At 44.8% G+C, this 15,648-nt stretch overlaps 1 protein-coding gene across 2 annotated transcripts in view; it reads left to right on the top strand.

The window, feature by feature from the left end:
- JADE1 (jade family PHD finger 1) overlaps positions 1–15,648 on the top strand; it is a 961,679-nt gene that overhangs the window by 776,034 nt on the left and 169,997 nt on the right. The gene's annotated exons all lie outside the window — the stretch shown is intronic.

The following is a 15,648-nucleotide window of genomic DNA, read 5'->3' as shown; positions in this document are numbered from 1 at the left end:
TGAAGGTGTAGCATTTGGAAAACTTAACCAGCCAATCTGCAGCCTCCATTGCCCCAACATATGTGTACCATATTTTTTCTCAAGGGTCAGCTTTGTACCCTAAATCACAAAAACATAACTGCATCCCTCTCTCCAATGGGGAGTGACCCAACCAGTCTGTGACAAGCTGTTCTCATTGGGCCAGTGGAAAAACCCCACAACTGTTTCCAATATTCTAGTAAACGAAAGACCAAGATCAAACCTCCCCTTCATCAGTACATTTCTGCAGAGGAATGTTGCAAGACAACTCCAGGAAACGTTTTGACAATGCCACCTCCGTTGTGACTGCCAGTTACGGTACATATCAGTAAGTGGCTGCAGAACAGCAATTCGTAACATACAGGAGAGCGTCATCTTGACCTTGCATAACCGGCCCAAAGATTCAACCTCTCAGCGGCCTTTTATATTGTTGACAAGAGCATACTAACTCAAAGACTCATTATATTGGGTCTATTCATTTCTCAACATTCCTAGTCTAAATATCAGACCCACTGAAACTTTCGACCAAAGTATCCCCCTATGACTTCAAGCTCAACTAATGAAACTCTTTCAGCAGAAGTATCGGTTATATTGAATGCCTCAAAATCCATCTTCACCTTCATAGTGAAAGAACCAAGCCAACGTCACTAGGATCTTGGACTTCATCACTGGATGAGTGAGAGCTGCTTGTATCGCAGTGGAACAAAAACAGAGATACTTGTTCAAGCAGGAGAGAATTCCCTTCAAATAGCCCATTTACAGATATCAACTAGCCAGACACAGACGGATGGGAATCTTTGCTTACCTTTTGATTTGAAACTTATATTTTCAGCAAAGTACTTAAGTGCCAGAAATGGGGCTGCATTAAGCAAGCCATTTCCTCTAGCGCATTCCGCCAGGAAGAGGCGGCCTCACGCTGGCCCTGTAGCCCCTCACCTGGCTCTGTGGACCTGATTTTGATGTATCTGTTCTGATGCCTTCCAGCAGGGATAGGGACAGCTTTGAACTGACCTACTAGCCCCCACCGCCAAGTGTCCACAACTATCAGTATTTACCCTTCCCACATTGAGCTCTTCTTTTGCAAATATGGCATTAAATTAATCCATTGGGTGATTCAGGACAGGTTCAGGTGATTGACGCCTCATACACAAATATAAAGTATGCATGCAGGGCAACAATGATGGTTACCTAGATCCCACGTTTGTGTATTTCGCTGGTCAAAGGCATAATCATGACTTGATGGGCCTTTCACAGACGTGTAAGCAGCTGAATATTTTGTGTTCCCATGGCTGGAATTGCTGAAATTGGAATAAGTATCTGTGCACATATCTATAACAGTAAATTGGGCACTCTGAATCTGCTTCCAGTTGCCATTTTCATTCTAGGTTGCAAAGGAGCAACTTGAGTAGCAGCCCACTGAATCCATCCTGTTTGTAGTTCTTTATCGTTTCAAGACACTGGAACTTGTTGCTTTCAGCTCAAAGAGTGGAGCTTTAGGTGTAGTGTTGTATTGACTGCTAATGCTAATTTCTTTTGCACTATGACTTTTACTGCTTCTAAAATCTTCTCTTCTGGAGTCAACGTCTTTTCTAGTATCTTGTAGACATGTGACCAATATGCAATTGGCTTGATATAACCAACATTTCAAACTGTATATGTAGATGCATTCTGTCCAAGAATCAATATCCCCTCTAAAGAGTTATCAGTGTTCCTGCTCTAAATCATTTGATTGTATATGTGCTGAAGAATCTTTGTGATCTGCCTTGCAGTCTTGTTTGACCGATATTTAACAAACCCAATAATGGCTGTAGTGGTCTTAATGTGGCTTCATTGGGCTCTGAATGTGCGCATTTCTCGTGAAATTGAGAATACATTCTTTCATTTGACAATTAACTGTAAAAATGTGGCTTCTCTTTGTGCTATTTTTGATTTCTTGCAATGAAATGATATCCATTTTGAAGTTGATGTTTTTATAATTCAAATCCACATGATCTAAGTGAGCGTTTTAAGCATCAGTACAATAGATATAATCTGCATGCTGCCAACAGTGTGACATACCTTTTTAATAGGCTCTGTATTCTGCTTGAGTGTGTTCTTTGAAGGTCTTTAGCCCCAAGAAAGTCCACTAGAACAATGGTGTTTTTCTTTGAAGGTGAATGCAGTGCATTAGTAACTCTCTGGATCTAAACACTATATATAAAAACTATTACCAAAGCCAAGAACAGTTTTGTATTTTCATCATCCAATGTTAGTCGAACTGCCAGAACTATGTAGATCTTAAGCGCTTCAATTGGCGTGTGTGCAGTAAATACTCTGTATGATCGATTCTATAACTAAATGGTATGTACCATTTAACTTACATGGGGCTGAGTGTGGCAGTGTCTCGTGTCGGCAACTATTGACATTGCTCTTCACAGTGGCGCTGCACAAATTACTGCTTCTGGGATTGTTGTGCCATGCCTTACCTGCTTGTGTCATTAGAGTTCTACTTTCTGCCTGGGAGGTTGCCCTGAAAACCAGCCAACCTGGTCGGCACGGGTGTCATGGGGCTGAGTGTGGCAGTGCCTGGTGACGAGAGACGTGAGGGTGGGCAGTTACAAGGTAAGCTTTGATAGCCTTAAGCGTGGCAATGAAATGCTCGGCTATCCGTAAATAGGTACTACAAAGTGTGGTGGCCCGCACAGATAAAAGACTGCAGAGCCCTGTTATTGACCACTCCTACTGGGAGATGTGTCCTTGAGGAAAAAGGACAATGGAGGAAGGCAATTGAACACAACCTGCTACCACGGGTTACTTTAATGCCATGCCTCCATTGATCAACCCTGAATCATTTTCCTCTTCATTTCCACCTCACCCTGACATTGAGCAATCTGGAAAAAAAGCCCCTCCCCTGCAATTGGTAACAACAACTCCCTTCTAAATATGTGCATCGGTCCGCAGAGAGCCTCATTAGGTGGTGGTCAATCTCTTCCTTCTTCTAGCAGTAAAAATAATATAATTGGAACAAACCTCTCTATTAACCCAGACCTAACGACGTTGATATCCTTTTCTGATTCATCTAACTACTCAGGTTCAGAAAGCGACTGAATCTCCACCAGTTTTCCAATCTGAATTGGTCCAGTGAGCGGAAACGAAGTAAATCGCTGCACTTAATACAATCTTCTCTAAGGCCGATGCTCTTTCCACTTTGATGGCAAACATTGCGAAAGAACAATCGGATCTTAAACGCATTTTAGCAAAAGTGGTCGACCCGATTTTAGAACACTCTATCTGGACTTCTTCAGCCTCTCTTATGCCATCTATGGATTTATTGCCTCGTGTTCTCCTTAAATGATTCAATCCCAGATAATGACTAGGAAGCTAGTGCAGCCTGCTTCACCTAGGACTGGGACTATGAGATTTCTATAACTCTTCCTTCTACTGAGACAATTGACATCTCTGAGCCGGTGAGGCCAGTATCTATTTCATCATCCATTAAATCCAAGAAGAAGAGGAAAATCAAGGTGAAAAAAGTGACAAAACTGCCCGAGAAAATTAAGGCAGGTAGTGGGCTTGTCGATTGTGGACAAGCCTGCAAATCTTGTAATCCCTTGATTAAAACACTGATAACTAATACTCTACCAGATGACACAATTAGGCAGGCGCACTGGCCCGCTGGACCGTTGGCTTCATTGTCCTTCAGCTGCACCTTTGGGTGGCAAGCCCCAGTCGCAAAAACACACGTCATTTGTACCTTAAATTCACATACAGCACCAGTGCAAGTCTCTTCTACGGCACATCGCTCTATCTTTGACCAGTGTCCCATTAGCCTGTGTTCAAGCCAAATCTTCACTACAAACCAACTTAAAGCTGCTCAGCATGCAATTGTACATCCGCCCTAAGCAAGGCTACCGACTTCCTTTCCTGATAATTCCTCGGGTGATGACGACACATGCTGGCCGAGGAAATGGATAAACTATGAGGAATGTAATCCTACCAGCTATAGTACTTTTTTTAAATTGTACTCATGTCCTGGAATTGTTTAGCAAAGTTAACCATCTAAAAGTATTTTCTTCTGCTGATATGATGCAGATAGAGCTTCCTATGGTGTGCAGCGCCTCCAATCGGGCGCTTATTGAATTTACTTCTCCACTGATGGTTGCACTTCTAAAAACAAGGTCTTATGCCTTGGAACAATTGGGCTTCTCGTTAACTACCTGTCGTAATGTCAAGAAACAAGTACCATCTTCAGAGAGTCTTCAACTTCTGACAGGATCAAATCAGCCCATGGAGTGTCAAACTAAATTGGCCATATTACGAACTTCCAAACTTTATAACGACCAAATGGTGGAGAATAGTCGTGAAATTGAACAATGGATTCCAGAACAGGACATTTAAGGACCAAATTGACATCTTTTTCACTTGGTGCTCCCTGAACTGGTTATCGTGGAACACGAAGGGCTATAGGTCCTTCCTTGCTCATCCAATTGGTTTTCCATGATCGTAGCCTCCAACCTTTTTATTTTGCAGGAAACAAGGGTCACCACGTCTTTTTGAAGTTGATGGCTATACCATCCTGCACAACCCAGCAATACCTTATACTCGACGTGCGAGTGGAGGACTAGCGATACTCATTTCCAGTTTATTCCCGACTCCTACAGCTCTCCTTATGTTCTGTCAGCTAGGTTTTCCCTTCCACAAAACACTGTAACCAGGATACTGATCATTAATGTATACGATCCTCCTAATGGTACACACACAGGAAAAATTCAATAAATAGGTGATTTTATTACTCTTTGGCAGGAAACCTATTTTAAATGCCCCATATTGATAGGTGATCTTAATGTTAAGGACATTAATCTAGAGGCATATGTTGCAAATAATTCTGATCGAAATTGGAAACAATTACTGACCCACGATTTTAAAATGCCGGCCTCATGCACAATCTGCAAATAATTCTTTATAGTACACTTTGACAAATGGGCACGCTTTCTCTCATACTTGGCTCTGCAATGGGTAAACACCTGTGGTCTAGTTAATACATTAAAGGCATGCGACCATGCCGCATTAAGTTGGATAGTAAATGTTGATTCATTGGATAGGAAAATCTATAGAAAGCTTAATATAAAGGTTAGCAAGCTTTATATGGTCTGGCGCAGTAAATTAGAAAGTAAATTATATCCTTTTAGTGACCCAATCATCACTTGAGACTTGGCTGGAGAATTGCAGCTGGGGAATCAAGGAGAAGATTGGGCATATAACGCAAAATATTTACTTAAACCTAATCCGTTTGGTCATCCTGATAGCGGCCACTTGGCTCCATTTGATATAGCGATTCACATTCAAAAGGTGGCCTACCGCAAAGCTAGCGCCGCGATTCGAGGGCGAATAGCTATGTCTAGTAAAGCGAATTAATCTACCCTCTATAAATTAGCAAATGCATACAAGAACTGGCTTTGACAACATAAACATTACCTTCGCAATGCCAATTGGAAATTGATGGGCAGTTTAAGGTCATACGATAGCCGTAATTTCTTGTCGTGCTTTACCGAATTCCATTTGGCGCGTTGTTCTCTTGAATTAAATCCGGTCCAAGCTACATCATGAAATCCCACATTATTTACTTTTATTTTGATCCAGTATGTGCACATGTGGTTCAAACTACTCCTCTAGCTACACAAAAAGATGCACTGCTGGACTATGATATGGACAACATAATTACCATCATTAAGAACGTAAAGCCCTCACCGGCACCTGGGCCAGATGGTATACCGATTCTGTTTAAGGCACACCCGCAATTTTGGGCATTTTAGTAGTATAGAATCTAGGCAAGCAGTTCCTTACAGCTGGAAAAAAGTCTGTCTTTATGCCTGTTTTCAAGAATGGAGACAGTGAGGATCCTGCACACACTCGCCTTTTGGCGATGCTACACTCTAGCCAGAAGATCTTTGCCACAGTACTACTGAAAAGGTTTTCTAAATGGGCCCATGATAGCAAATTGCTAAGACCTTACCAGACTAGCTTCAGAAAGGAACATAGCACACAACATAACAGTGCAATACAGTACTTGATGTCAAAGACAAACTATTGCTCTAATAATAATCTGTTCTGCTGCTATGTGTATGATAGTAATGCATTTGACCTAGTTTCCCGACGACCACTTTGGAAGAGTTATGGGGAATTGACCACTGCCTCTTGTTGCTTATTAAAAATCTTTATACGAATAAGTCGGTCACAGTGCGCATGAGCTGAGCTGGTGAATTCACTGAATATATAAACATGAATAGAGGCCTCAAACAGGGTTGCGTTTTGGCGATGCTTTTATTTAACTTGTATGTAGCTGACATGGCTGATATCGACACTGCCCATAACTTTCCTCCTAACATTAATTGTGTCAGACCCTTGACTGGCTACGCAGATGACAGCATTCTGTTTGATTTGATGCCAATTGTCATGCTCATTCGATAAATGCTCTCACCAAATATGCAACGGCAAACTTTATGAAAATGAACATCTTAAAAACAAAAGTGTAAACCTATACCCACTAGTTAAGAAATCCAAACAAGATGTGGTCCACTGGGAAGCATTACCATTGACACTATTAGGTAGAGCAGCGCTCTTCAAGATGTTGGCCCTACCCCGATTCCTATACATCCTTCAAAATGCCCCTCCATATCCCCGCGGAAGAATTCTATAAAATAGATAGAACAACACGCAAACTGTTGTGGGGAGGGAAACACCCGAGGATAGCTCTCAAAACCCTCCAACGTACAGTCTGGGAAGGGGGGATAGGTCTCCCCAAAATCCAAGTCTATTACTGGGCGACCCAAATGGCAACAGTCAATGATATTCTTCATGGCAATCCAAAACTTCCGCATATACAGGCGGAAATAAACGCACGGCACGACATGTCCCTGCTCGAAAGTCTTTATGGGAAACAGTGTCGCCCTCCCGAGCGCTCGATAGTGGCACAGACAGCACAAATATGGAAAGAAACACATAAATATATGGGCTGGGATAACAGAATCACTCCAGTCCAGCCTATCTGGAATAACGCCCATCTCACAGGCCTCAGCAAACTCCCCAAACGGCCTAGCTGGCCCGCAGCCGATATACACACTTTACAACAAATATTTGTGAATAATCAGCTCATTCCATTTGCCGAGATCTCTGTTCAATATGCCCTCCCACCTACTGAACGTTACCACTACGAACAACTGCACCATGCCCTTTCAGCCCAAAGGGACCAAATGGTAGACATGCCGGAATGCACGCCTATAGAAAGAAATATAGTTGTAGACAATGTAGAAAACAAAGTCCAGTCACATCCACCATGTACAATGCCATTTCCGCTTTTGCCACGCCAGAACTATCAGGCCTGAAACTGAAATGGGAAGGAGATGTTGGCCCAATATTCCCTGAAGACTGGATTTCGGCCCTGATGCACCCCAGAGATATAGCAATTTCGGCCAGAATCAGACTTATTCAACTAAAGATCCTCCACAGAATATACTATCCACGTATAACGCTGTATAATTGGGGGAGAGCAACCAATCCCAAATGTTTGCGCTGTAAACAGGAAGAAGGTACCTTCTACCACACCCTATGGCAGTGCACGCAAATACACTTTTGGCGACAATGTAGTGAAAGACTCTCGAGGGTCATGGGCCGCCCGATACCAACTGACCCCAAACTTCTCCTCCTAGGGATTGAAGAGGAAGGAGAACTGTCCCGCTTCGAAAATCTTTTGCTCTCAATGTCTGCAGGGATTGCCAAAAGAAACATTGCACAATTGTGGGGATCAGAAATGTGCCCAAGCTATGATCAATGGACTGCGGACGTGGATGCTATCAGCCTGATGGAACGCCGAGTAAACCAAGCATGTGGCTGCCCCGGCAAGGCGGACAAAATATGGGGAAAATGGGAACGCAGTGTTCGGGCGAAATGAACTGCAACACTTATCCTCGCCATCAGGCCAGGACTTAACGTAATGATTTGTCAACACCCAGTTGTGTAGTCAAGACAATAACGCAGCTGGTCTTGCATGTGTGTAGTTCTCCTTTGTGGATGTGTATATGCGCCCAGGCAATATCCATGCGCAATGCCTTTTCATATGTATGCAAAATTATTTTTGTTTTCTTTTTATTTGTTTTTCACTCTTATTTTCTTTGGTTTATTTGGATATTGAATGTTCTGTATACATGCACAAAACTCAATAAAATTTGTTATTAAAAATAAAAAGAATATGCGCCTCAGAGGAAAGCTCCAATGGAAATCATATGAGGGCTTCTTTGGAAGCTTTCCTCCAAGGCGCACATTTTTGTTTTTGAGATGTTAATTTTCATAAAGTTTGCCATTGTATATTTGGCGAAAGCATTTATCGAATGAGCATGACAATAGGGGAGTGATCTGACAGTGTCGCCGGTGGCATTGTACAAGATACACTGCCTCGAATCCGCTAGGACCTGGCTAGGATTTAAATAGATGTGTGAACTTGTGTCATGCACTGAGGAATAAAAATAGCCCCTCTCGCCTGGTGTAAAGCCCTCCAAACGTTCATCAAACCTAGGTCTGACATCCAACTCTGAAGAGCCGTAGTGACCGCGGAGTCCGGTTGCACACCCACGGTTGATCTGTCTAGCCCTGCGTGCAATACTGCAGTCAGGTCCCCTGCCACAACTAAGTGCGTATGCAAATACTTCATGCATTTGACCCACAAGGCTGCAAAGAAACCAGAATCCTCCACGTTTGGCCCATACACATTCACCAATGTGACCGGGCATCCGGCAAGCTCCCCAGCAAGAACAACATACCTCCCTTCAATATCACAATCTTGTTTAAAGAGCCTAAACCCCAGGAATTTATGAATAATTATTGACACTCCGCGGGAATAAGAAGAAACGCCAGTCCGACATTCAGCCTTCCCAGCAGGCGAGTCTCCTGAAGAAACATTGTAGCACCATGCTGCTTGCTATAGGCCACGACCTTGCACATTTTGCATAACTGTCAAGGCCCTAACGTTCCAGCTAAGGAGGGTACAACTATTGAGGCCTGTACCCTTCACCATTAACCTTGCTGACAGCATCGCCCTCCACCGCACTAGGCCCACAATGGCATAACCCATCAGTGCACTCTACCATTACAACGCCAAACACATTAACCTTTTTTCAAGAACCACAACAAACACCCCCCCCCCAACCCACCTCCTAAAACTCCCATCCTTCCCTTCCCCAAGACTGCCTCAGCTGCGAGCAGACCCCCACCGCCAACCCCCAACTAGCAGTGACCACCTCCCACCCTCCCCCCTACAGTGTCATTAACCATTTTAAACAGGGGTGCCTACCTGGGGGCATCGGACACAGCAACCACCTACACTCCACCCACATCAGCTCCCCCTTCTAGGAGGAGGCGGCCCTTCACAAGAGGATATAAAATGATACTATTTGTTACATTATACAGTTGCACCACACTGCAGGGTCAAACATTCCCATTTCACCCTGTTATTGCCCAGAAACGGCCCATCTTCCAGACCAAACAGAGGCTTCCTACAAACTAAGCAACCACGCTTTAACAACCTGGACCCACAATGCTTAGGCAGGGACTCCACAAAACCTGCAACCTCAGCAGGATCTGTAAAGAATAAAGTCTTGTTACCATGCACCACCCTCAACCTAGAGGGATACAACATTACACAATGTATTTGTCTATCCCTTAAGAGTTTCTTCACTGCCCAAAAGGACAAACATGCTCTTTGTACTGTAGGCGTAAAATCTTGAAAAAAGAATGCTCTCGCCCCCTCATACTGTACATCACGCAGTTCCCATGCTATTCTCAAGATGACGTCTCTGTCACAGTAGTTTGACCAGGTGGGGATTTTGCCCCGGTCTCGAGGTCTGTCCCGAAATTCTATGTGCTCTTTCAACTAGGAACTGGGATGATAGTTCCGGGTCTCAAAGCACCTCCTTAAAGAAGGTTTTCATGAACTGCTCCATGTAACGCAACGGTATGGACTCTGGAATCCCTGTAACCCGGACATTGTTACGTCTGGATCATGCTTCCAAATCTTCATTTTTGTTCCAGATTTCCTTGACTTCGTGTCCTCCAGCACACCCACACTGTGTTCTGCGTCTCTAAGCCGGAGACTTTCTTTTTCTATTCTCTCCTGCATTCTGTCCATCTTGTACTCCATACCATCAAGCTTGGTGTTTACAGCAGCAAAACCAGTCTTCATGTCCGCCAGCACCAGACTCGGTCAGCCTCTACCAGGGAGTTCAACAGGTCAGAGCTTTATTGCAGTTTCAATTCCGGCCAACCTGGGCGCCAGGTTGCTCTGCCCTTATGAAGCGCCAGACCCTCCTCCTGGGTGAACTGCAGACGCCCTACTTCTTGCCTCCCTTTGCCATTCAACTGTGGCTGTCCTCCCAAACTGTCTGTCCCAGCGACTCCTCAGGGTTCCAGCTACAGCCAGAGACAATGTGGCACCTGAATGTAATCCCACCAGCAGAGGTTGCACTATTCCATGGTCTCAGCCAGCGCTCCTGCGCCAATGGCACTCCACTTATTTACAGCTACAGTATGCCCAAAAACAAAGCTCCTGGGAACCTCCCCAATTATGAGCTGCCCACCTTGCCTCTGGGAGTTTCCAGCACGCACAGCTGGGCACAGCCCCCCGTGCCCTCCACACACAAACAGGGAAGCGGGGGGGGTAACCTCATACATCTGCAACTGCTCTGTGGAGGGGTCCATTTCGTCCTGTTCCCCTTCAAATCACGCCCGTCAGAGCATCATTGTGGATCTGATTATCCGTTACATGATTTTTATCCTGCTGGTCCATGCGTCTCTGATCCCACTTCAGTCCAATGGGCTGCCTGCTCACCCTTATGTGCCCGGCTTCTGCAACTATTTACTTATATAGTTTGCTATAATGTGAATACCATTGAATTGTACTGTAATTGATTATTTACACAAGTCACTGGAGGTGAAGGAGTTTCACAGACCGCACTGTACTTTTGAGTTTTCTGTATTATGGGATAAAAAATTCAAACCTTGACATGAACTCCATCATTCGAATACTTTGCTTAAAAATTTAAGAAAACAAACAGAATAAGATCACCAATAAACAGTGGTCTGTTTTTGGAAAGAATCTGTTGTGTTCTATTTCTGAGCATTATTGATAAAAAGTTGTATGGTGCCCTGAAATCATTTTACTGTGTACCCCTCATGACAAAGACATTAGACTGATTGCCAAAGTAAAAGGCAACCAGTAAATCTACAAGGGAAGGACGCCCCCTTCATGTCTCCAAGGAACTCCCAAGGCTCTCCCCCTTCCAGCTGTAGCCTCTCATCCCAGGCCCACGGGGTTGGGGGGGGTTCACACTGCCTTGCATGAGTGCAACCAGTCTCCTCAGGTTTTGGAATGCCTAGAGCCCACCACAGCAGGGGTCTGTGCCAGGCCCCGACACCTGGGGATGTAGTTACCGCCTGCACCGCTCACCTTCCTCATTGGCGCACAACACTGCCTGTAGGGCACTCCTTCCTTCCGAGGACCGCCTGCACTGTTCCGTCGGCTCCCGGGAGCACATGCAGCCCGGCCAGCTGCCTGCACTGCCCTTCTATCTCTCAATGTGGAGCAAGTCGACTACTTAGCGGGAAAGCTGGCCAGGTCCTCAGGCAGCCACGCCTTTGGTATTCCGGCACCATTTTTCCCCACAGTTAGAAGAGATGGGGTCCCTAGCGATCCACGGCCCCCCACATCCCCCCCAGCAGGTTACATAGCCTGGTTCCGGCAAGCACAGACCTCCTCCCCCGCTTAGTCTATTATAGAGCTCAAATGTCGGTGCCCATCTTGGTTGCTGGCTCTCTAGCACCCCCACAGTGTGTATATATATTTGCCATTCTTTGAATAAGTATTCCAGGTACAAAGTGTTATTTAAATGCATATATGTTTGGGTAGCAACCTTATTTTATATAAAGAAGCTGTGTTATCACCCAACAGTGCGTGGACATTCCTTTTTGGGGGATTTACTGTACTTAAGAACCAGCCTGCATCACCTCCTGAAAGCTTAAGCCTGGAAGCTCGTCCATTGCTCCCAAATTGAGAGCCCTGGCTGGGATGTTGTGTGTCTTTACCCTACCATATAGGAGGGCAGAAGTACAGATACCCCTCCTGTCTTTTACGTATAGTATTTCTAAAAGTGGAAGAAACTGTAAAGAAGTCTGCTGTAATTCATAAACAAACCGATTTTTTTTCAGAACATATTTTCTTACCTATTAAGCTCAGTAATTTGTTCGAACTGGATGCTGATAGTGCTAGCTTAAGACACAAAGTTCTTTGGAGTGACCACAGTGAGATAAGGGATGGAAGACCGAATTCCATGCTAAGGGCTTCGACAGGCACTGAGGAAAGTAGATTTAAAATACAATGCAATATTTTTCCTTCTAGATTGTCGAGCCAGCTAACATGTCTAAGAGGAAGTGCAGAGAGGACGTATAATAAACCTGATGTAATGCTGAAACAGTACATTTCCAACAATCCCTCGATATTATGTCCCTGTTTATTGGCAATGAAATGCTTCACTGCTGGCAATTTTTTCCAAATCTTGGGCATAATTTGCTCGCCATAATATCATAAGGAGGGATTTAATTTTATGGGGAAACCTAGATAAGTTAAATCTTCAATTACTAAATTGGTGTTGTTGCTCTTCTAATCAAAAGGGGGCATCTTTGGGAGCTTTCCTCCAAGGCGCACATTTTTGTTTTTGAGATGTTAATTTTCATAAAGTTTGCCGTTGCATATTTGGCCGAGTGCATTTATCGAATGAGCAGGACAATTGGGGGAGTGATCTGACAGTGTCGACGGTGGCATTGTACAAGATACACTGACTCGAATCAGCTCGGACCTGTGGCATGGCAGTTCAGATTGGCTGCCTTGTCATTAGTATGGCCTCGCTGGTGTTCAAGGGTCGAGCCTTATTGGATGTGGTTTAACGTAGTGAAGTACATATTTGGTCAGGCTTACTTTGCAGTACAGTCTTCTGGCATTCTCTTGGAGGTGTTTAAAGTCACCTTGAGGAGACACTGTATCTCAATCAAGTGCGGTGTGTTGGAAAGCATCTGAAATGGATTGAATGGGCTGGAATGCACCCTCACGATTCTGGAGTGGCAGTGGGACGACTGGCCACTCTGAATCCCTAGCTGAAATCCGGGACGTGTTAAGTGAATTCAGTGCAGAGGCTGACTGGGAGGTGCGGTTCTTGGCTATGCTGCAATTGGCCCGTAGATACGGGGAAGAAGGCAGACGGGGCCAGTACGGCAAAAATGCGGAGTAGTGCCAGAGGTCAGACTGACATACCAGTGATATGTCGCTCTGCCGATGGACCCTGGTGACATCCTGGCAGAATTTCGGAGTTTCTATGAAAATTTATATGCCGGTAGGGCTAGAGGGCATCCAGACAATTTACATAGTTTTGTGGATAATGTTCCACTAAATCTGCTTAGCGAACAGGCTGTGAAGGCACTGTGTACTGCAATCACTGTGAAGGATATCCTTAAAGCAATTAGAGATTTCCCGTCGGGTAAGGCTCTGGGAACGGATGGGATCACTTCAGAAGTTTTTTAAGGAATTTGGCCCAGGGGTTGCACAATATTTGGGGACTTGAGGTGGGACACTTGCCCCCTACAGTGAGGGAAGGTATAATTACCTCGCTGTTAAAACCAGGTAAAGACACGCTGTGTTGTGCTTCGTACAGGCAGATCTCCCTTTTCAATGTAAACACAAAAATGCTCTGTAAAATCTTGTCAGACAGATTGCTGCCTTTTCTCCTGTCAATAATACACTTGGATTAGACCTGTTTTACTCCGGTGAAGAGTACAACCCTTAATCGAAGGAGGCTTTCTGGGGTGTTGTCCCAGGTAGACCCCTCAATTCAGTCAATAGCAGCGCTTCTGGATATGAAGAAAGCCTTTGATTCAGTGGCATGGGATTACCTGTTTGCTGTGCTTGAAAAGATTGAGACTTGCTCCTTACTTTCTGTCTTGTGTTAAAATGCTGTATTCAGGGGTGACGGCCAGGATTAGGTTATTTGGAAGAGTCTGAGGCATTTGGCCTGGGGCAGGGGGCGTGCCAGGGTTTTTACTATCCCCACTTTTATTTGCTGTATCAATGGAGCCTTTGGCTGTGAAATTCAGACGACTTCATGAACGGGGGTTGGCGCTTGGAGGCACTCATGAGTTGGTTTTGCTTTATGCTGATTATATTATTTTGTTTATTAGAAGCCACGGTAGTAATCTAACCCCCCCCCCCCCCACCCACCCTAGGAAGTGTAAGCATTCGGAATAGAACAGGGCTGAAATTGAATTGGTCAAAGTCAATTCTGTTCCCGCTAAATGAGAGTACGAAACAACCAGTGGGGCGGGGGGATTTCGATGGGAACAAGGGTCTGCAAAATATCTAGGTATACGTATTGGCAGATCCAGAACTCGGCTCTTTCAGGTAACTACGGCATTTATATGGATGAGCTTAGAAGTCGAATTGATAGTTGGGGCTCTCTCCTCAGGAAGGTAGCGATTATCAAAATGATAAATGAAAGCCCCTTCGATCCAGCGGTGTGTACAGTACACGCATGGGAGCTGCTATGCCGCAGGTAAAAGACCCTTTTCTGTACACTCCAGAACTTAACTGCTGGAATATTCTAGCCCTGGCCCCAACATGTGACAAAAAAAGTGGGGATTGGTCGAGGTATGGTGTGCAAACCTTGCCGGACTTCTGTCCAGGGGGATCATTTGTTTTATGGGAACAGGTTCAGGAGAAGCTTGGGGATGCGTTTGGGTTAGCATTCCAATTCCACAGGCTCTGGGAGGCATTCGGAGCATGGTAACCACCATGACCGGAACGGTCTCCCTAATGTCATACATAGTAAATTCTGCAAACTGTAGGAGGATAGTGGCAACAGTATATGCCATTGCCCAAAATAATACATATGGGGAAGTAATGACTAGCAGGGCGGAATGGGAAAGGGATATTCGTGAGGAATTAGGAGATTATTGGTGGAAATCTATGTGTGAGCGGTCTAAGGAAGTTGCAATTAACTCTCGTTTTAAACTGATTCAACTTAAAATCCTCCACCGATTTTATCTAACCACATCGGTCCAGGCAAAGTTTGCCAGTGGGAGCGGTAGATGCCTCGGTGCGGTAAAGTTTAATGCTGATTTTATGCATGTGCAGTGGAACTGTCCATATTTAGTAAACTTTTGGATGCAGGTTGGAGAAGTGACTGAGGGCATGGTGAACTGAAAGGTCCCGCTGAATATTTTAAGCTGCATGTTTGGGTTGGTACAGGGCATCTCGAAACGTGGGAAGAAGTTACTATCAATTTATATCGTACTGGTGAAAAAGATGTATATCAGTGCTCTGGTCGACTCCTACAGTGCCAACGCTGTCCAAATGGCTAAGAGACTTGGCTTGGTGCTGCGACATGGAGTAGGAGTGCTGTAGAACAATACCTCTGGGCAACCGGACCCTAGACATTTGGGACCCCTGTGCAGGGTATGCTCTCTGCAAGGGAGGAGGCTGCAAATGTCCGAGGTATATGAAGGGTGGGCAATGTTTGGAGATATGGTCTGGAATGCGGGATGGGCGGGGATTAGCATAAG

Source organism: Ambystoma mexicanum, chromosome 6q (genome assembly GCF_040938575.1).
Source record: "Ambystoma mexicanum isolate Mex_15411 chromosome 6q, UKY_AmexF1_1, whole genome shotgun sequence".
Taxonomy (NCBI): Eukaryota; Metazoa; Chordata; class Amphibia; order Caudata; family Ambystomatidae; genus Ambystoma; species Ambystoma mexicanum.
This window is presented reverse-complemented; position numbering and strand designations above follow the sequence as displayed.